Source organism: Struthio camelus, chromosome 5 (assembly GCF_040807025.1).
Source record: "Struthio camelus isolate bStrCam1 chromosome 5, bStrCam1.hap1, whole genome shotgun sequence".
In the NCBI taxonomy this organism is placed as follows: domain Eukaryota; kingdom Metazoa; phylum Chordata; class Aves; order Struthioniformes; family Struthionidae; genus Struthio; species Struthio camelus.
Genome location: NC_090946.1, coordinates 24,152,257 through 24,172,969, shown reverse-complemented (window position 1 = coordinate 24,172,969; position 20,713 = coordinate 24,152,257). Strand labels below are relative to the sequence as shown.

Sequence of the window (20,713 nt, the reverse complement as noted above, 5' to 3'; positions counted from 1 at the left end):
TCAAACTCGCTACCTAATTATTTTATATGCATTTTTGTATAACTGTGATATTTCTCACCGACAGCTATCTTGTCCCAGCTTGAGCTGCAAAAGATTTTTTGGATAGGGTTTGGCTTATGTATATTTAATAATTTTACAGCACCTAGCATGAGCAGAACTTGCTTCTAATTAAGATCTGCGGATATTGTTGTAATGAGGAAGGAAAAAAAAAAAGCAGCCCTATAACTAATGAGGATTATATCAGATTCAGAGCTGAGAGCTGTCAAGCATGCATATCATTTTTCACAGGTACCTGAATTTACTGTAGTAAATGTTTTTTTCTTCGTGCCCCATTTGTAGCTACATTCTCACATGGGATTCAAGTAACTTCTGTGGAATTCAATAGGAATTATTCATACTCTGCAAATCGAGAGTAGAGCCCAGGCTTGGACTGAAGCCAGCGTTCTTTAAAAGTTCACATGCCTTGTATTGGCCATCTAATTTAGTCTCCCTCTGACCAACAAAAGGGAAAATTTGAAAAAAAAATAATAGCAGCTGTTTCAGTAAAAAAAATTCTAAGGGTTAACGTAACATGATGTAAACTGTTTCATCTGTTCTTCCTACTTGCCCATTTTAATCAGAAATGAGTAACTAGAGCCTTATATGCAGTGAACTTGAAGAATGCTAATGGGATGTCTTCATCGTGTTGTACTCAGAGTACTTATCCCAGAATAGGAAAATCTTTTATTCTGTAATTCTCTGAGGCAAGAAAGCGGCTTTCTGAAGAGTTACTGTAAATTTAAACTCTCATTCTAATGTTAGACAGCCTGTTGGATCTCTGAGTTAAAAATTGCTTCAGCTTTAGTTACTAGAGCCAGATGTAACATTGACCTTAAATGGTAAAAGCTCCCAAGAGTGAAAGAGAGGCTGGCCTGAGGGGGAAAAGAGGAATAACTGAAGTTTTAGGTACGTAATCTCTATAACCAAGAATAAGCTCTTTTTCAGCCGTGAAACAGAACGGAACCATGTTTCCTCCTTAAAGGTACAGTACTTAGTTACCATACCAAGTAGCTCTGTGTGTGTGTATGTGTGTGGGGTTTTTTTTTTTTTCCCCCTACCCCCTCCTCCCAGCCCCCTGGTCAAATTCTACCCCTTAATCAAATTTTGCCTGCTTAAAAAGTGGATGTCATTAAGGAAACCTATTTCTTCTTACATACTGTTTGGGAATATGCAAGAACACAAGAGAAAAAGCTGTGTTAATTATACAGAGGCTTGATTACTAAAGGTATGTAGTCAGTAATTGAGGGCAACCTTGATTCACAGAGATTGTTATCTGTATTGTGCTCACCATTGGAGGGTACTAGTTAGCAGCACTAAATGTTGTAGGGTATTGTAAAAGTTTTTTTTTTTTAATTGTATGACTTTCCTCCCACATGCATGTTTTTAACAGTATATACACCAAAGTTGTTTGTTCTGATGGATTACCTACTTGTCTAAAAAGACGTTTCCAGAGTACTTTCTTTATATAGTATGTGTTTGGTTTTAATGCTAGTAGAGGTAAATTAATACTATGAAGTTATATCGAACTTGAATGCTATACGGCGGGAGGGGAGGGGGAGACAACAAACCTTCAAATATTAAAGCTGGTTTGCTTTAATATGGAAAATCACACTGTTTAAAATTTCTGATATTGCAGTCTTCAGTTTTTTGTGCTATTTGGTTTTTACTGTATTGAAGTATATCTTATTTTCTTGGCAATTTAAAACAATTTTGGTCTAATATGTATGTTAAGCAGTATGTGAACAACATATGTAAGAATGAAGTCAATGCGAGGAAATATTAGTTGGAATTGAAAACTCAGGTCTCTGTTACTAACTCATATACTAGTGAATTGATTTTGATCTTCCTCTTCGTGCAGTGATCAGACACTAAAATGAGTTTATGCTGTGCAGAAATTGGGAGAATAGAGAGTTTTGAACACAGTGTTCCTGCAAGTGCAAGCAGTTACTGTATTTATATTTAACGTTGGCAGGTGTTGTATATACTGAAGTGAAAGTTCACTTTGAGAGAATGTGATGAATGTTTCTTACTTGCTGTAATGTTTCAGATCCAGTTGCAAAAAATAATTATTTTCCTTTTGTTTTTCTCTCAGTTGTCATTAGTGAACAATTTATTACTTCTAGGGTAATCTCCTAGTTAATCTTCATGTTCTAAATCAACAGTTATACCAGACTTGGGCTTTGTAACCTAACAATACAATCCATAAAAATCTAAGTTTATTAGAACTAACAGTGGAAATTGGGAAACAGTCCGATATATTAAATGCTGTGTAGTAAGAAGTCCTAATTCTTCAAATATTCTTGTATTTTCCAGCCTCCAAAGGCCCTTATTCTGATCTGTTGGTCATGTATGCATTCCTTAACCTGTGACGTTATATGTGCCATTTAACTTATGCAAGGATACACAATTTTAATCTGCATTTAGAAGGGGGTTGAGTTTTAGTAAGTTATTTTAAAGTTTGTACAAGGACTGTAATAGCTAGTCTGTGTCTAGCTCCTCCAAATCTAAATTAAGTGTATATTTTTAATAAATGGTATTCTATAACATTTCAGCAATTTTTCTTCTTGCTCTGTACGATCGTTTCTTTGTAACTTAGAGTATATTATGTAATGCTGTATCTAAATTTATCTTCAGTAATTTAATACGAAAAGTATAGGGTGCTCATGTGTACTAAGTGACAATTATGATTTAAATCAGTGCTATGATAAAGTATCTAACATTATCAACGTATTTACTTTGTATTAAAGCTAACTACTTTGTGTTAAGCTCCAAACTGGCTGTGGGCATGAAAGCCTGCTTACATATGTTTTTATGTGTTTGAGTCAGTTTTGATGGTGATATATATCCTAACTAGAGTCCTATGAATCCAGGCCCCAAGCAATGGAAACTAATAATTATCAAGCAGTCACATCAATGGATACAAAAGTGGGAGAAGCTGGTGCCAAAAACTGTAACCGTCTGCTTTCTGTCAGCTTTTAATGGTAGTTACCTGGCAAATCACTCTTTGAAAAGCTGCATAAGACGGGGTAGTTATGGGGACTGTTTAGGGAGTTGGTATTGAAACGAGGTTTCGCATCTCTCTCTTTTCAAGGCACACACATATATGTACTTTACATGCTATGGAGTTCATCCATCCACTGTTCTCAGAGAAGTGTATAGCTCCAGGCAGAAGAAGTGTCGTTCTTGCCACTTCAGGATTTGTGGGCCGTTAAGGATCTGGGGGATTTGGGGGCAGAAAGAGAACCCTTCCCTGTCCTGGCTTGCAGTCTTCCTCTAAACTCAATGGAAGAAATTCCTTGTGATGTGTTCTCCGCTTGTGTTTCCTTTGAAAAGTATGTCAAAGAGATGGTTTTGGATCTCAGTATCTCACGGATAGAAAGGGAATCTAGGAGTGAATGATGGATCTTTGTAAACTTATAAACCACTGACTTTAGAAAGGAGTTCTTGCTTATGCGCACGTGTAGTGCTGTGTTGAGGAGAACTAAGAGACTGACAGTTGTGACAGTGCTTTGAAATAACAACAGAGTTTTTCTCACAGGAAAGTGGGTCCTAAGAAGTCTGCAAAGGAGAGAGGGATTTGCGATTTAAAACATGATGACTATTAGGTACAAAGTTTGTTGGAGAGCTTGGACTCTAAGAGCATCCCCAGAGTTAATCCCGACCAAATGATGAACATAACCTGCCTCCTTAGTAGGAGGACATGACATTTTTTCAAAATTATTTTAATATATGTTTATTCATTTTACAATCTGGAAAATCACTTGAGAAATTCCATTTTAGAGAGGAGTTGTGAAATATAGTTAAATAGCTGAAAGATGCAATAAAAAAAGCAAACAACTAGTAAGTGAAATGCTGTACCACCTGCTAGAACTTTTGGCTATCCTTAACATACACAAAATCTACAGTCATTGGGCATCACAAGGCACCAGGGGCCTGCTAATACTGTAGATACGACTTGCCTAAATGTTTGAATAGAGCAAGGTTTGTAGAAAAAGTTGTTTTCATATGATTGGAGTTTTTTGTTTGTCTGTTTTATGCCAGCAGATGCTGTCCAGGGAGTGGAGGATGAGAGGAGGAGGAGGGGAGGGAAATGGGCAAACTTGGCCCGAACTGTTTGTGTGCCTGAAAGTGTCTCTTTCCCCAGCTGCTGCTAAGGCACAGTCTGTGTGGTGCCAGTGTGGGAAGTTACGCTCTAGAATCACTGTGTGTTCCCCTAATTTACGTGCCAATAGATTTCATCTTGGTGACTGGCAGAACAGAACCACTCCTTGCTCTGCAGTGGGATCTGCTGGGCTAGTTCCTATAATTTCTGAAGAGAAAAAAGGAATTGAAAATTCGATAAACCAAGTCATGGGAAAAATAATTTGTTTAACAGTTGCACAGTTGTTCTTACCAGTTGTAAAATTTTACATCCTAGAAATGAGCATGTGGTAGAAATTCTGTGCTGCTGGGTCAAGTCGGAAAATGGCTTTGGGCTAGGGCCTTGTCTTCCGAGTACAATGATTATTGCTTATATAATTCTGCAGAATGTTTTGCAATGTTGAAGTTACACATGGGGAATTTGGCTCTGAGCCTTCGTTATTGAAATCATTAGCAAAGTTTCCATTAACTGCAATGGTGCCAGATCAGGCTCCTGGTGAACGCCGTAAAGGTAGAGGCTATGATAGTTAGCAGGTAATGAGAGTCTGAAATCTGTGGGAACAGGTCTTTTTTCACCCATCTTATTCTGTACCCAAAGGGATGCACCAACAAATGGTGGGATCTGTAGAATTACATCTGTTTCTGAAACTTTGGAAATAACAAATCCACTAGTTCATTTAAAGTGTTCCTTTGGTCTCTTTGAAATGTCCAAAGCCTCTGCAGGCCGTGCCTGTAGTAGAACGTAATAAGGCAAGATATGTAGATTAACACTTCCTATTAAAAATTCTAAAGTTATACGGAATGTGCCCTAACTGCTGAACATAGAAATTAAAAATAAAATGTCTAACTGTAAGCTGAAGGAGAGTTTGTGGAGGGAAAGGGAAACACTTTTTGCAGTGTATAAAAATACACACGTATACTTCACAACTTCAGCCACTGTATTTTCCTTATTTTTCTTTTCAAATCGTGAATGAGTATAGCTGACCTCTGGGCTCACGAAAATAGCATGATCTGATTAGTGGTCTAGTTGCTGTGGAGGGTGGAGCTTTCCCCAGGAGGAGGTGCAAAGTCAAGCTGATGCGCTGCACTGTGTCTCAGGCTGGATTTTATTTTTAATCTTGTGAGCCAATCTATTGTTTGTAGCTCCCTGTGTGAGTGTAGTTATGCCTGTCATCTTGACTTCCCTGAGGATTGTTGCAGTTAATAAACTTACTATTAGCTCTATTCTTTGATAGGTATAATTATCAGGATTGCTCGAAATGCGGTTTTTGTAAGTACAGTAGTCAGTGGAGCAGACTGCGGAGCACCAAGCAAATGTATCAGAATCCCCAAGTATCTACAATACTTAAAGCAGCATTGAGAGACTTGAACTGCTCTGTGTTTACCCTCTGAATCAAGTGAAACTAGCTGTGAAGAACAGGGAGAAAGACTTTGTGGGATACAGTCTAGAAACTCAGTACTCAATATTCTAAAAACATAATGTTAGCCTTGTGCTGAGTTTTTGGGACCCGTTTGCAATATCTCTCTTGAGTAAAACAATGTTAAAAATTTCCCTTCCAAAAGCCGTAAGTTGTATGCTGATGGAATGGATTCTCTAGAACCCTTATGAGAAGCTCTTGATATTTCCTGTTGGGTTCTTTTTTTTTTTTTTTTTTTTTTTTTTAAGTCTTTTACATTTCCTGTTTAACAGATTTTAAATGTTTTTTGTTGGCAAAATGGCAGACATCAACCATCCCACTCTATACAAGGCTGACATATAACCATAACAGAAAGGTGAATAATACCTAAAGAGTCTTTGGGAAATCTGTGCTCTTGCTGCTTGGTATTTGCATTTCTTGGAAGGTGTTCAGAAATGACATTAAATTCAACCAGTTGGTGTTTTTACTGACCATTTGTAGAAATGATACCAAATTTAAGGACCTGGAAGAGGAGAAACACCATACCAGAGAAGAGCAAGTTTTTTGCTATGAAGTTGCTGAATGGTACTTCCTTAAACCACACAGAGGGTCAAATTCTCAGTTAATGCATTGGATCGTTACTGTGTTTTGAGCATGGAGAGTTTTGCCAGTGTGCATGAACTAAGGGTCTATCTCGGTCGATTTTGATCCCTCCTGAGCATCTTGGGATCCACAAAATAGACAGTTTCTCCTTTTCCTTTGCTTCACAGGTAGGGATCAGAATTGATGAAATGATTTTTACTTTTTAAACTGTCAGAGCAGGATCTTGTAAATTTCTTGCATGTTTTTGTACAAAATGGGCACAAATCAACACAAAGTTTTTCACCTAACCTTATTTTCAGGTAGCAGTTAGTGATATGCTTTCTCAGAACAAAATCTATTAAACTGCCTAAAAGTTTTAGGCATCTATATGCCTAAAAGTTATCTATCTGCTTATATGATTCAGGAGTTAAAATATTTCATGAAGCAGGAAGGTTTTTTTCCTTCCCTTTGAAGACAGATACTGTACAATCATCTTGTATACTTATCTTTTTGAGCATCTGCTTAGAAAATAAAACAACATACCACTTTGACATCCAAGAAAGTGCTATAAAAAGTCTGTTGCTATGTTTAAATGCCTACACTCAGTTGCTATAGCAATAAAAATCTCAGAAACGAAGTATGAATTGCCACAGTTCGTTACAAGCCCTTTCTGGGACAGGGAGATTGAACTGAGGAGCTGACAAGGATGCTCAGTGTATTAGAGGGCAGAGCTGCCACGTAGTTCCAGGTGCCATGTTCTGTTGTCTGTTAGCAGATGTGCCCTAACTGTAAATCCCAAAGTGGCTGTGTCAAAAAGGATCCCTGCTTGATCCAACTGCCTTTTTACGACAGAAGAGAAGTTGCTGAAAATGTTGGCCTTTCTCTAAATTCCTCCTGTCCCATGATATAAATTGTGAAAATAAGCATCCAGAGTGCTTCAGGTTGTTTAAGTTTCCTCTCTGTAACACTGCAATAGTCTGAAATGCCTTTCTGCTTGAAGCAGCTATGGGGACCCTGCTATAAGAATGAGATAAGGAATGAAGGAGTAGTTACTGGAAGACTGCGGTTCCTTAGCATCTCTCTGGGGCTTGAGGACTTGAACGTTTAGTTGCCTCTTGAAGAGAGCAGGAAATTCAACTTCCTTCATACCAATATAGAAAATTAAGGAAGGCGTATTATACTGGCAATCGTATGTTCAGTATGGGATTGAATTGTTACTTCAGGCATTTCCACACACTGAGGTGCAAGGTGGAAGGAAAAAAAGACTTGGAAAAAATTGAGGCCTGTTTGAAAGCAGTGTAACTGTTACGTTCTTTTTATTCCTAATTGCTTGAGAACCTGCAAGATTCAAATGAAATTTAGCTCAAATTGTTATGGTGTTTGTGCAGTTCAATCTGAATATGGAGCCTGCAATGCACAGCAGTCACGTAATAATATTTCAGGGGGTTTTCCTGAACGTTTCCTTTGAAGTCCAGTTGAAAGCTTTGGTACCAGGAAAGTACCAGTGATGGAAATACACATTTTTAATTTTTTTTTCAATTGTCAAATAGTGATTACTGTTGTTCTCATTCTCTGCTATTCTGTAGTTTGGGGGTGTACCTAAATCCTGAAACACTTCTAAGTACATCTGGGCTACTTTTATTTTTGTAAAAAGAATCTGAATAGCTACCACTGAGTATATGGTTTATGGACTTCCTCAAAATAAGAGTTGCAACCTTATGTAAATAGTAAGCACCTTTATCTTATTTACTATTTCAGCATATTCTGTAATTTGCAGCCTCAAATGTTTTTTCTATAATGAATTGTGAGCATTTTAGGAGTTTAATATTGTTATTTCAATTTGAAGTATTGGGAAATCTGACATTTTGTAGCTTTGCAGCAGCAAAAACTTGCACGGGCATGGAAACAACACTGTCTTTCTTGACCTCTGCATGGATTCTTTGTTTACTTTTCCTTCTCAACTGTTCTGCATGGGGAACTAGGCAATTGTCTTCCAAATAGGATTATTCTTAAATAAAAGGGTCAACAGGACTGTGGTGGTGTTGTGATTTTCTTTTTTTTTTTTTTTTTTTAACAGATCTCATAGGTAAGTCCAAATGTTAAATCCATAAATATTTATTGATACTTGTTTATTCATTAAAATTTTCTTAGAATTCTAGTGATACTCTTTTGTGTCTAGCTTTGGAGATGCTTTTGTGGTTGCACATACAGTGCCTGTAAAAGTAGCACATCTGTTTATTTTACAGTAATGCAATTTTATAGTAGACAACATGTGCTTTTACAGATAAGCTAAATGTGGGGGGGGAAGAGAATAGGAGGAGGAAATGTGTGAAACTTGTAAATTATAGCTTTTATATTTCAAGAAACTCTTAAGTCAAATACTTGAAATAAAGAAGCCTGATTTTTTTTCAATAGAACTGTGTCTTATATCCATAGCATTTTCACCATCATTGTGACAACAGCCTCAGTTCCTTCCATATTTCAAAGCCATTTCATACTGTCTGTCTGTTATGGATACTCTACCCTTGAACTTGCAGCTACCATGGAAACACAGACCCCATGATACAGGCTGTTCTGTGGGTCAGCTTTGGTTGAAACTGGTCAACAACTTAAAACCGTATTGCAGGGCAGGGGGAAAAAAGATAGGGTTGAACAGACAACATGGCTATGTAAGTCTCTCCCCAAGGAAATGCAAAAAACAAACAAACAAACAAACTGAAAAACTCCATGGCTATTGGCTAAGCAAACTCTATTTCTCATTAAGTACTAGCCACCGCTTTTCTTTAAGTGTTAGCAACGTGTTTATTGTTTCCAAAATCTATTTTTGGCCTTATTTTCCTTGGAATGAAGCTTGTACTGTTAGGCTGGTTGTCAGCCAACTCTCCTTCCCCCTTCTTCCCTGCCCTCCCTCCGTTCCCTCCTACTAGCCTTTGAACTCCTTATCTAATTTATTGAGCTTGGCTAGAGAGTGAGGATCTCGGATGCATTAAGTTCCTACAAATTTTGTGAAAACCGGTGGCTTGGTGAGAGAAGAGAGACCAGGCTTAGTGCTGCTAAGAAGCTGCTAGGAAGAGGCTTTTCCGCTGAAATCATTGGTTCTTGTTTGATCTGCCAGCTGTCAGCCTGGCACGTGGGAAGCTCAAAACCAGGCCCTGCAAGCGCTGTCTCTTTCCCCTCCAGACATACAGGAGACTAGGAGACCACAGGTTTTATTCTAGCGAGGGAGATGGATGCAAAATCTTTAAAATAAAACGCTCAAAAAAACAGGTTTCATTAGCTCAACTATTCAAAAAACATCTTGTTTCGTAATGTAGAGAGACATAGGTTACAAACTGTCTATTCAGGCACTGATATTCTAAATTTATTTTGGGAAAACTTGCAAATGTGCTTGAAAGAGATCATGAAAGCTACATGCTGGCAACTCTCCAGTCATCTCATACTACACTCTAATAGCTGGTGGCTGTCCATATGCCTATCTTCTTCCCAAAGCAGGGCAGAGCACAGTTAGATTGTAGATCGGACCCTTATCTGTTTTGCAGGTTTTTCCCATCCAATCTGCAGTGCCTAGAGGGAAAAGTTCTTAGCTTTCTGCAGTCGCTGGGAACAGGCTATAGGCTCTACTCAGTCTTGTCATCGTGTGTGTCAGGCAGGCTCATGGGAACGTCGTTAGGGGACAGGTTCTTCCCATGGTGAATAAATGTCAGCCAGCCGGGTAGAGGCTGCCATTCTGATTAGACTTTCCTTGTATAACAGATGTTTTGAAGCTCAGCCAGGGAGAATAAAGTAATATCCAGAGACAGCAGCTCTTTTGCTTTATGACCATTTCAGAAAGGCAGCTGAAATAGTTCTCTGAAAATTTCCTTGCATCTGGAGCAGTTTCTCTGTTAATGATGTCCCCTTATATCTGTGCATATACAAGGTCGGTATGCAAACTCTAAGACTAAAGAAACTCCCAGTGTTTCACGTTAGCAGTAAGAACTGGGAGCTGGCAAGAGCAGAGACTACTCACTTGCACCTGCTGCCTAAGGCTTTCCTTTTAATTGTCTGTGATAGGGTTAGGAGTTTTTTCTTTATAATACACAGCAGAATACTGGACTTGCTCTCTGAAAATGACCCAGAGTATGTATATATTGTTTTGGTGGATCAGATCATGTGTACTTCATTTTCTCTCCCCGACTCTGCTTTTATGGGTTTTAAATGAGATTGGGAAAACCAGCAACACTAAATAAATGCTTACAGAACTGAAGGGAGATACAGATCCTGTTAAAGAACAGCTCCCCCTCTGGCTTCCTTCACCTCACGTTAGGAATTTCTAGAGGCCCTTTTTGTCGGAGGTAACTTCAGTTAAAAAAAAAAAAAAAAAAAAAAGCAGAATAGGATGTCACTTTTTCTTAAGTAAACCGACTGCATGTGTTATTTCTTTTAGTGAGAGAGTAGATATTCTGTGGTTATTTGAAATAACTTAACCTGTGGTAGCATCCCATTTTCTTTGCTTGATTGTCTGTTTGGGAAGAGTTATTATTATTATTTTTTTAAAGTTCTGTCTAGAAAATATTATATTCATTTCTTTTCCTGTTTAAAACAGGGAGGTCCTGCCTACAGCATTTCAGCCATCAACCTGTTGCATTTGCATTATCCTTTCTTCACCTATACTACAGGGCACTATGCTGACCATGACACTTCCAGACCTTAATATCCGCTAATAGGTAATGGAAATATCTATCTTTCTAACTGCATTTTAAATTGTACTTCTGTTGTTTAAAGCAGTTGGCCTAACTTCTCATGTGGGATCTCATCCAATGAAGTTAATAGGAGTCTTGTACATATGAGAGATGTATAGGTCAGCTATTTGATGTTCTGATTATATGTTTCACAGTAATTTCTGGTTGATTAACACGTATGATAACCATTCACTGCTTTAAGTGTGTTTTCATAAACCAATTATAATTGAGTCGTTTATTAGAAAAATAAGCATTAAAAATTACAGGTGAAAACACATGGAATGCTAAGAAAAAATTTACCTAATGTCGATTTCTGTATTTGTGAACTCCTTCTTTTATAGCCAGTGATAGCTTATTGTCTTTGGAAAAAGTTAATCCTTTGCAGTCCGGATCAGAAACTGAAGTGAGTGAATGAGGAAAGAAATCATTTTGGGGTTGCCTAAGTAATAATCAAAAGCTATGTTTTGTCCATAGTTGTTTAAACTTAGTTTCCCCTGAGTTTAGCGCTTCTTATAAATGGATTTCTGGGAATGGAAGTTACCTCATAAAACTCAGCATGTGACTCTCTCACTGAAAAAATCCAATGTTTTGGGCATCTGATAAAAATGAGACTTAGTTCAGAATTGCAAAAAATCAGACAGCTATCACTAGATATCATGAGGATTTTTACTATAGTACATTTAGTAACCTACCCTGAAGCAGTATTACATGATAGCAAAAACAGATAAAGAGTCCAGCTAAAGAAGCAAGATATGATGGTGAGTTTCACTGTAACTGCTTGCAGACTGATCAATTCTTCATTATAATGATAAATCTTAGCAATATTAACATGCTTATTTTAAAAAGCTGAAGTAGTATGTTGCTAGTATTTTTTGAATGCTCTGAGGTTCTTAAATAGGTCTTAAAAAAAAAAATCATTCCCAAAACAGTTGCAAGATACTGTGAAAGATGCATAGTTATAGATGCAATGAAGGTATACAGCGAAGAAAAGAGTCAAATCAATTGAACAATTTAGAACTGAACTGTTGCATCCCTAGTATTCTTAAATACACAGTTCTAGTGTTTTCTGCTGCTTTTGTGCTATGAAATAATGATGTAAGCTGGTGAAATGTCAAAGCTGTGCTCAGTTATAAATATTAATTCAGTAACTTACCATACCAGTGTAAAACATCCTCACCGTGTTTTCAATATACAGACCTCCCCACGATGTTAACCCATCGTGCTAAGGGTTGCAGCTGTGTAGCTTCATGGAAGTCAAGCCTTTGCAAAATAAATTAACTGGAATGAAGACAAGAGTATTAACCTGATGAGTGAACTAAATGAAATGCCATTCTCTGCTCTGCTGCAAAAATGAAAATGTAATTTTTGATATTAAAAGCAGTAATGCTGTGTAAAAGGTTACTGAATATTCACCATGTTCAATTAAGGTTATTTTTTCTAATTAAAACAAACTATATGATTGCAACTTGCTTCTTGATTCAACCTAGTTCAAAGTGTGCTTAGCATACATGCAGAATATGAGTGTCTTTTCTTTCAAGTGGATTAGAGAAAAATGTGGTACCGTTCACTCACATTGACAAATGAGCTCTTATGGAAAGAATTGTAGCTCCCCAGTTTTTTATCCTCCAGGTTCTTTGCTGTCTTTCTGGAAATCATTACTCTGAGTTGACCAGATAATGAGAAGTTTGGAAATATTGTGTAGCTGGCTCTGACTGTAAATATTTCCCTTTAAGAAAAAAATGGTATGTTCAGTTAGTAACTTTATCCTAACAGTCTGTAAAAATATACTTTCTTTTCTCTAAGCGGGTTAAAACTAGAAAACACTTGGAGGGAACACTTTAGAAAATGTATTAGTGGGTTGCCATTAAATGCCATGGAAATTAAAATAAACATTGTTCTAACAAAGAAACATTAACAAAAACAAAGAAGTTTGTGTTGGAAAAATCCCTACATGGCTTAGAAACATATTCAACACAACTTGACATCATCCTCTTTACACAGATCAAACAGTGCAATTGGTATTAATTGTCAAATTAATTCTTCAGGTTAAAAGGCATTTTTACATAGATATAGGCATTGTACATCTTGTTTGTTAAGCTAGCTTGGCAAGTGTTGTTTGCTTATAGTGCATTGCTGTATATTATAAGGAAAAAATAGATCATGGATATGAAGGATGATTAGTGCAACATACTATCATTAAATGTTTACAGGAAAACTAATAATTCCATTTTTTCTTAATCTGTGAGGCATAACTATTGGGCGGATAGTTTCCTAAGGTCTACAGCCTGGGATTTGGGTAGAAGAGAAGTCTAATAAAGAGAATTAAGATTTTAATTCTTAAGAGCTTAATTTCATAATTAACAAAGTTAAGAAATTAAGAGAAGGATAGAAGCTATCTCTAGCCCAATATCCCTTCCTCCCACACCCAGTCAATTTATTTGGAATGTAATCTGAAGTAAGTCACTTCAGGGGAGGGGGATATAGGAAAAGGCTAATTTTGGCCTAATAAAGTTAGTCTCCCTGGACTTCCCCTACAGTCGGTGGAGAAGAGGGAGGTTCCTCCAGAGTGCCAGTCAGAAAACTTACATTAAGTAAGTTCCTGATTTGAGGACAAAAACTTAAGTTTATCTATTGATTGAAATCTTCCTCTCTCTAGGGAGACAAATGACCTTAGGCTAAAGGGAGTCTCTGTGAAATATCCCTATTAAGAATATTCTCATGCCTCTCAATCCGCTGAAGGGATGTAGTATTATAATAGAATAAAGTAATTTTTTTGAAGGTGATGTACAGAGTGAAATAGTGCTAGGCTCTTTTTCTTCCTTCCTCCATAGAGAACAAATTTCCTGTTTCTGATTTTGGTAGAAATGTTTGAAAGAAATCTCAGATACATATTTTGCAGCTTTATCCATCCACATCAAAGCTGATGAATCTTCTAATAAAAACATTTTGACCAATTGTTTTTTCAAAAACCAAATAAAAGCAAATATCCAGAGTATCTGTAGGAGGCGAGAGAAAAAAGTTTCCTCAGCTAGTCAAGTTTTGCTTGCATTGTATCAGGTCTAAAAACTATAATAGAACTGATCTCAGCTCATCTTTGCTTTGGTTTAACTGAGTTCATAAAGAGATGAAGGTAAACCTGAGAACATTTCATAATGGGTGCCAAAACATACTTTATAAGGCAGAACCGCAAACTTAAGAGTTCTTCAAGGGGAAGAGAGATACTGAGGTGAGAATTGAACTTTGGGAGAGTATTCTTTTATGGGTTTTTTGGGTCTGTTTATGTCATAAAGATCATAAAATTCTCTCTTTCCTTGCCATCATAGTAATAGAATGGACAAGTTATAGAATGAACAAATTATATTTTGTTCTTACTTGCTAGCAAATGTATGTGGATATAGTTTGTTTAAACAAAGTTCTTAATCCTGATTATTTTAATTGGCAGAAAATATTTTTCATTGTGAAGTTCTTGATACTAAAGCATTATGTATGAATTGCAGAAGCTTTGAATTTAGAATTCATATGAGCTAAAGAAAAATGTTGACTAACATTTCATAACAACTTCTCCCTGAACCAAAGACAAGAATTGGAAGAAAATATTTTAAGTGAGAAAAAAACATGCTTGTAAAAACTGAATAGGGAAACAATCATACAAGGTAAGACTGTGGTTATTTATATTTTCCCTTAAAACAAATCTGTGGCTTTAATGATGCATAAAAATTAAAATACATTGCAGTTTAAATAAACAGAATTATTCTTAAAACAGTTCCCCTTTACAGCCAAAAAGGGAAACAAATTGAATAAATTAGTGACAGAAGATCATTTTTTATCCTCAGACATTCATTTGCAATTTCCATTTTGAGAGTGTATGTGCAAAAACAGTCAGTAAGCCCAGTTCTAGATCATTTGCCAATATTACACTGGGAATGCTACAGTTCTGTGGGACAAAACTGTACTGAGAACTTTAGACTTTGCTTGCCATAGGGGAACAACTTAATTTGTGCTTTTGACCCACCTCAGCTGAAGATGCAGTGAACTGGAAGAGTGAATTCCTGTCCCAACTAATTCTACATGGATACTGTCAACTGCTCCACTTTCTTTCTGTCCCCTTCCTTGTGATAAAAGTTTTAAAGTTTTGTCCTGAATTTAAGGATTGTTTAGTTACTTTCTCACAACACAGCCTTACTACTTAGTTTAATCAGCTGTTTCAGATGCAGCTATCAGGAAGGCACTTTGAGATGTAGCTTGTACTCTGCAAAATAACAGGGACTATACTATACAATAGAAAGGAACTGTATGGTAAAAGCATGGAAAATAATTTCCATTCCTAGAAAATGAGATATTTCATTTAAAATTATTATGCTGAGAAGGAGATAGTATTTCAGCTCCTTTACTAGTCTATTATCAGAAGAGATTACATTATTTTCAAGCTTTTTAACTTCAGAAATTGATATTGACCAAATACTGAGTAGTCAAGCAAAGCTCCCATGATGTCAGTGGTTAAGGATCTGGGCTTTTTATATTTTAGAAATGATGAATTACGTTAAGTTCCTTAGTGTACAAGTTTTGTACTTTCAAAGACGTGCTCACTTCCCTTCTCTCCCCTTTTTACCCCCTCCAGAATCAGATGTGGTGCTTTCTGAGTCAACTGTCTTTGGGTGAAGGTAATCAGTGGAATAGGTATTCAGAGACCAGAAATGAAAAATAACACGTTGTTTAAAAAAGAGGGGCTTTCCCTCCTTGGTGTCATGTTCTTTTGCTTGTCTGTACTCCCAAGATTTTATGTTGGTGAGCTTTACTTGCACAGTCTGGGCCTGCAGGCCTTACAGTAGGAGCTGTTGCCTGTACAGTTAGCCTATGATGTAGGCTAGGCAATAGTGCTAGAAGTTTTAACGATATGTATATAATCTCTTTTTATTGTATGCTAAAGCACTCTCATTGTGAAATTTCTCTTATAGCTGCAGCTTATTAGGTATACCAGGCAAATGTTACCTGCAGTGTGAAATAGCTTTTGAAGTTTTAAAATTGTATGGCTGATGTTATGTAGTCACTCTAATAAAGTCTGCTTTCACTATTCGAATAGCTCAGGAAGCTGGGCCGTCCATCATGTCTGAGACCGTTTTCTTGCGTTTCATTGTCTGCTGAGACCTGACTTGTATTGGCTGAGCTAGAAGCAAGTATTAATTAGAGAAACAGGATAGCTGCTTCTACTCTCTGTGTCAAAAAGATTGATTTCTTTCTTTACATGGTACCAATATGGACTCTGTGGGAGAAAAACGGTGGGAGTTGTAAGAGCATCCTAAAACATTCCTCCAGTTTGTACAGCTAATTTGAGAATAGATTACTTTGATGTTTTCTCTGACTCAGCCACATGTGAGGCATTGGGAGCAGAAGATGTAGGCAGCACTGTGCAGCTGAATGTATGTGATAGGTAAGGAGATAACAAAGGAAGAAACTGGTGGGCTGAGATAAGAAAGAAGAGAGACCTGTAATAATCCTTTGTAGATGAAGGGTGTGTAAAAGTTTCATATCAGTCTTAGATTCTTGAGCTTCTGGGGAGAGAAGGAGAGGAAGAAGATTCTATACTGCTTGTCACTTATTTTCTGCTAAATAGTATTGCAGTCAAATGGAATTTTCTTTATACAGCTATACAATTGAGAATACTTCCTTTAGAGTGTGTGTGTGTTTGTGCGTGTGTGCATGTACTTATATGCATGTATATGTAAGTGCCAATGCAAAGTTTTGAGAAGTACTGTCTCACTGTCTTTTCTCCTGTAAGATGATTACTTTCAGTGTGGTGACCCTTACTTTTTTACAGAACTAAAAATATCCTTTGGTAGTCTGTCACCCACATGGCCTCTTAAAAACATTTAAAGTCTGTTCATATTCAAATATAAAATGTGACAGAGCAGGGAGATGCCAGACGTTCTTTGGATGGAGATATGTTTATTTCCTCAGGAAGGCTACTTAGGAATCCAGCACAGTGCCATCCTACGGCAGCATGATCTTAGTCCTCACTGTGGTCTCAAATAGATATAGCATGCACGGAATAGAAAACTCCGATAGGAAAAAGATTTTCTTCTGTTCTTCTGCTTGCTGTAGTATCCATCCCTTCCTTCAGCAATGCTAATTACTCATAAGGGACATAAAGGCAATTTTCCTCTGTTGTTCATTTTCCCAAAATCAGTTTCTTTGCGAAATGGAACCTGCTTCCATCAGTGAACATAAGAACTGCATACCCAGGTCACACAAAACATCCACCTAATCCAACATGAGAAACAGGGTGTTATGCCAAAATTAGGGTTATTCTTTTACCCTCACAGCTTTCAACCATCTGCAGGTTAGGGGTCTCCAGATTCAGAGTCTGCATAACCACCGCTGTACCTCTCCTCTGAAATGACCTAATCCTTTTAAAAATTCACTTATATGTTTCTCCTTTACAACTTCCAGTGGTAACGAATTCCACTGTTTAATTATACATAGTTGTATGAAGGAGCTTCCCTTTGTCTTTAAACTACTGTCTGATAACTGTTGGGCATCCTCTTGCTCTTGTACTGTGAGGAATAGGGGGCGCACACTCTTTTGTTCGCAGTTCTTTCCTCCTATTCTTAGCACTTTCACCTTTTTGGCTGCTGCTGAATGCTGTTTCCTGAGAAATATCCAAAATAACTCAGATCTTTTTATTGATTGGTAAAACATAATGATGGGCTCTGATTTGGCTAACTATATTTTAAGATTATTTTCCCCATGTTTACTGATCTGCATTTTTCAGCAGTGTTTCTCATCTGCAGTTTTATCATTCAGTTGCTCAATATCTTAACATCTTCACCCTGGTTGGTTTTGGACCCGCTTATCCCAAAATATCTTTCGTCAACTGTTTTTTGTCACCTCATTCGCCCTCTTTTCCAGATCCTTCAAGACTATGTCGAACGCCACAATTTCTGTGGGGCTGTTGGCAATCTCTTCGCTAGAAAAAAAGACTTATAATTCCTCCCCTTTGTTTCCTTAATCCATGAGAGGTCTTTCACTCTTGTCCTGAGAGAGCTTAGTCTCTTTAAGATGTTTAGTAGAGAATCTTGTCAAAGTTGTCTTTGATAGTCCCCATTGCCTATATTAAATTGAGTGTTGACTTCTGTAAACAAACTTAAAGAAATAACAAAGCTCAAAAAAAAAAAAAACCTTCCACTTTCTAGTCATTTGGCATCACAGATGGTTTAAATAATACATAAGAGCTGCTTAAGACCCCCCAGAATGCTGCACAGCCATATCTTTTTAGTTCTCACATTTGCATCTATTTTGTAATAAAATATTACATTAATGTCATGACTGTCGCATCTAAGGATTGTAAATTAGGAACTAGGAAGAAAGCTTTACAGGACAATAAAATAAAAAAAAAAAAGCAATCATCAGTTGCCATAGAAGGGTGTTTTTTTGTTTGTTGTTTTTTTTTTTAGCAGAATAGCAGAGAACTTCAAGGTAAATATCAAGATACTGAAGGAAATGTTTAGAAAGAATGAGCATTTTTTTTGTTTTGTTTTAAATATTATTTGCCTGTATCTCAGTCTCACCAGGGTTTTTATTTGTCTTCCAGTATCTTGGAGTAGTTAATGGCCAGATTTTGTCTCCACCTTTGCCTCAGTGCTGTTCAGAGATGTTCTAAAAAGCCAAAACTTTGTTCAGTAAAAAAACTTACTGAAGCACTGGTGTTTCAGCATTTCTTTTATTTTAGGTTTGTCGTATCTGTATAGTTCTGTATTATTTAACATTGTGCAGAAAAACTTGAGCCTAAACTTACAATGACTTGGTATATCTTCTTCTAAAACACATTTTCTAAATATTTTTTCCCTTGTATTCTCTCTTCTATTTCTTAACCCATTAGAGTTATTCAATTTTTTTTCTTCAAAAATCTTTTGCAAATGTTGTAATATTAAAATGATAGGTGTGTTACACCACTTTAACTGTTTAATTTATGCAATAAGGAAAGAGTAAATGGTAAGACAGTAAGCTTTAATGTATACAGACTGTATTCTTACTGTATACAAATTGTCTGTAAGTAGCAAATATACAGTTTTGGTTTTGTCTAGTTATATTAGAAGTTGTAAGTCAAACATAATTAGGTATATATCACAATTTTTTTAAGCCAGTAATCACAACAGAAATGTTGAATTCTAGCATAGCTGATAAAGCACTAAGAAAACAGGGTGAAGAAAGATGAGTTACGGTAGGTTCAGCTCAGTGTTAAGATGTGAATACTGTTCCTCCTCCACCCTGTCACCTTGCTTCTTTGCTGGAATTTATCAAACCTTTAGCAGCTACAACAGAAAAGGACATGTCTGTCTTCCAGCTCAATCAGTTACAGTTCAGTGTTTCAGCATACAGCCTCCATCATTAGCAGCTTGAGCTAAACTACTGGCTTGCAAATTGCGATGACTGAGAGGCAAGCGTATACCTCATTCACTTGTTCTTACTATTGGGATGGTACGCTCTGGAAGAGAGACAAGGAGGACAACTGGACTGTGATAATCTTGCATTTCTACAGCAGTCTTGACCCATGATATGCCCTGCTTATCTTTTAAAGTCTCTTCTGTGAGTCAGTCTGTCCCTTCCACCCCCTTCCCACCCCCCATTTTCCATTTTAGGCTTTCAAGACAAACTTTTCAAACATGGTGTATAAAATGCAAACCCTCAAATCTATCACCGTCCTTGCCTGCAGAAGTAATTCTCTGCTTCAAGCTCACCTCTTCATTGGGGCTCCCTGTACCCAGCACTGATATAATAAATGCGTGTGGGTTTTTAGGTGTCAATGAGATTAGATTATACGTAAAGCTGTTAAATTGTTTTCGGATCAATTCCTGGACAATCAGAGAAGGAATGGTGCTGGCTGAATAATTTTATCAGGGAAAGATTTTGATAAATTGGACGTGAGGAACACTTTGCTGTTATTTGGCTTATGCTATTCCAGAGGAGCAGAGCTTTTGCCTCAGAGTTAAAGCTTTGTTCTGAACTGTCTAATTCCCCTGAAAAATATTGCTTTTTGATAAAGTGCATGCCAGTCAATCCATAAAAATTCCTTTCTTATTCTGATAGCTTTGATTTTTATTGTTAGCATTCTGAGTTTTGGCTTTTGGAGAATAATCTTTGAAAACCAGAAGGCTAAGGTTAGCAAGCCATCTGTTCTAGAAGACTTGTGGAGTTTTGTATTTGGCAGCTTTCTAAAGATATAAATTTCTATTTTTTTTTTTTTCCAAAGTTTTCCAGCCAAAGTCGTCTTTGGTCTTCAACCAAAGAAGAGCAATTTCCAAATTAGAGTGCAAATGGTAAGCTCCTGAATCTAGAACTTAAGCAAGTAACCAAAACTGAACTTGTTTTCTTCACTCTGGATGCCCATAAATCCTGCTGGCAAAGATTTAAAAGTAAGAGGATCTATATTCTTCATTCATTTAAATTTGGTTTTGGGAGTTTAACTTTGAGGTTTCACATTTGAAAATGCCGACTTCAGTGTAGTCGGTGTTACACATCTGCATTTCTTCAAAGTGCGAAAAGTAGCAGTAGGTGGTTAAGTTCTTCTTTGGGCCCTCAGTGTTAAATTCTTCAAACTCAAGCTGTATAGAAAGGTTGGGCTTCTTTTGGACTGGATGGTATACACGAGTTCTTTACTTTTAAAGACCCCTGCAAAATAAAGTGTTGAATTGTCACTCTTTAGCGTTAACGAGTGTTCTTGATCCTAGGATTCTGTAGGTAAGGGCTTTGGATGATAGGCATGGGAAGAAGCAGCTCTGGAATCTTTGTGCCAGAAATAATCTCCTCTTTCCTCGTTTTGGGTTTTGGATTCTGGTG

At 37.0% G+C, this 20,713-nt stretch overlaps 1 protein-coding gene across 13 annotated transcripts in view; it reads left to right on the top strand.

Moving 5' to 3' along the window:
- Positions 1–20,713, top strand: part of IRAG1 (inositol 1,4,5-triphosphate receptor associated 1) — a 122,870-nt gene that overhangs the window by 42,532 nt on the left and 59,625 nt on the right. For 4 of the 13 annotated variants that reach the window (XM_009680217.2, XM_068945093.1, XM_068945091.1 and 1 more), the window contains one exon: positions 10,744–10,864. The exons of 1 other annotated variant lie outside the window; for it this stretch is intronic. The gene's annotated coding sequence lies outside the window, so the exon portion shown is untranslated. Of the gene's footprint in view, positions 1–705; positions 1,022–1,116; positions 1,265–10,743; positions 10,865–20,126; positions 20,290–20,713 lie in introns of those variants that run through there. 8 more of the 13 variants (XM_068945094.1, XM_068945095.1, XM_068945090.1 and 5 more) reach the window with 8 other exon arrangements.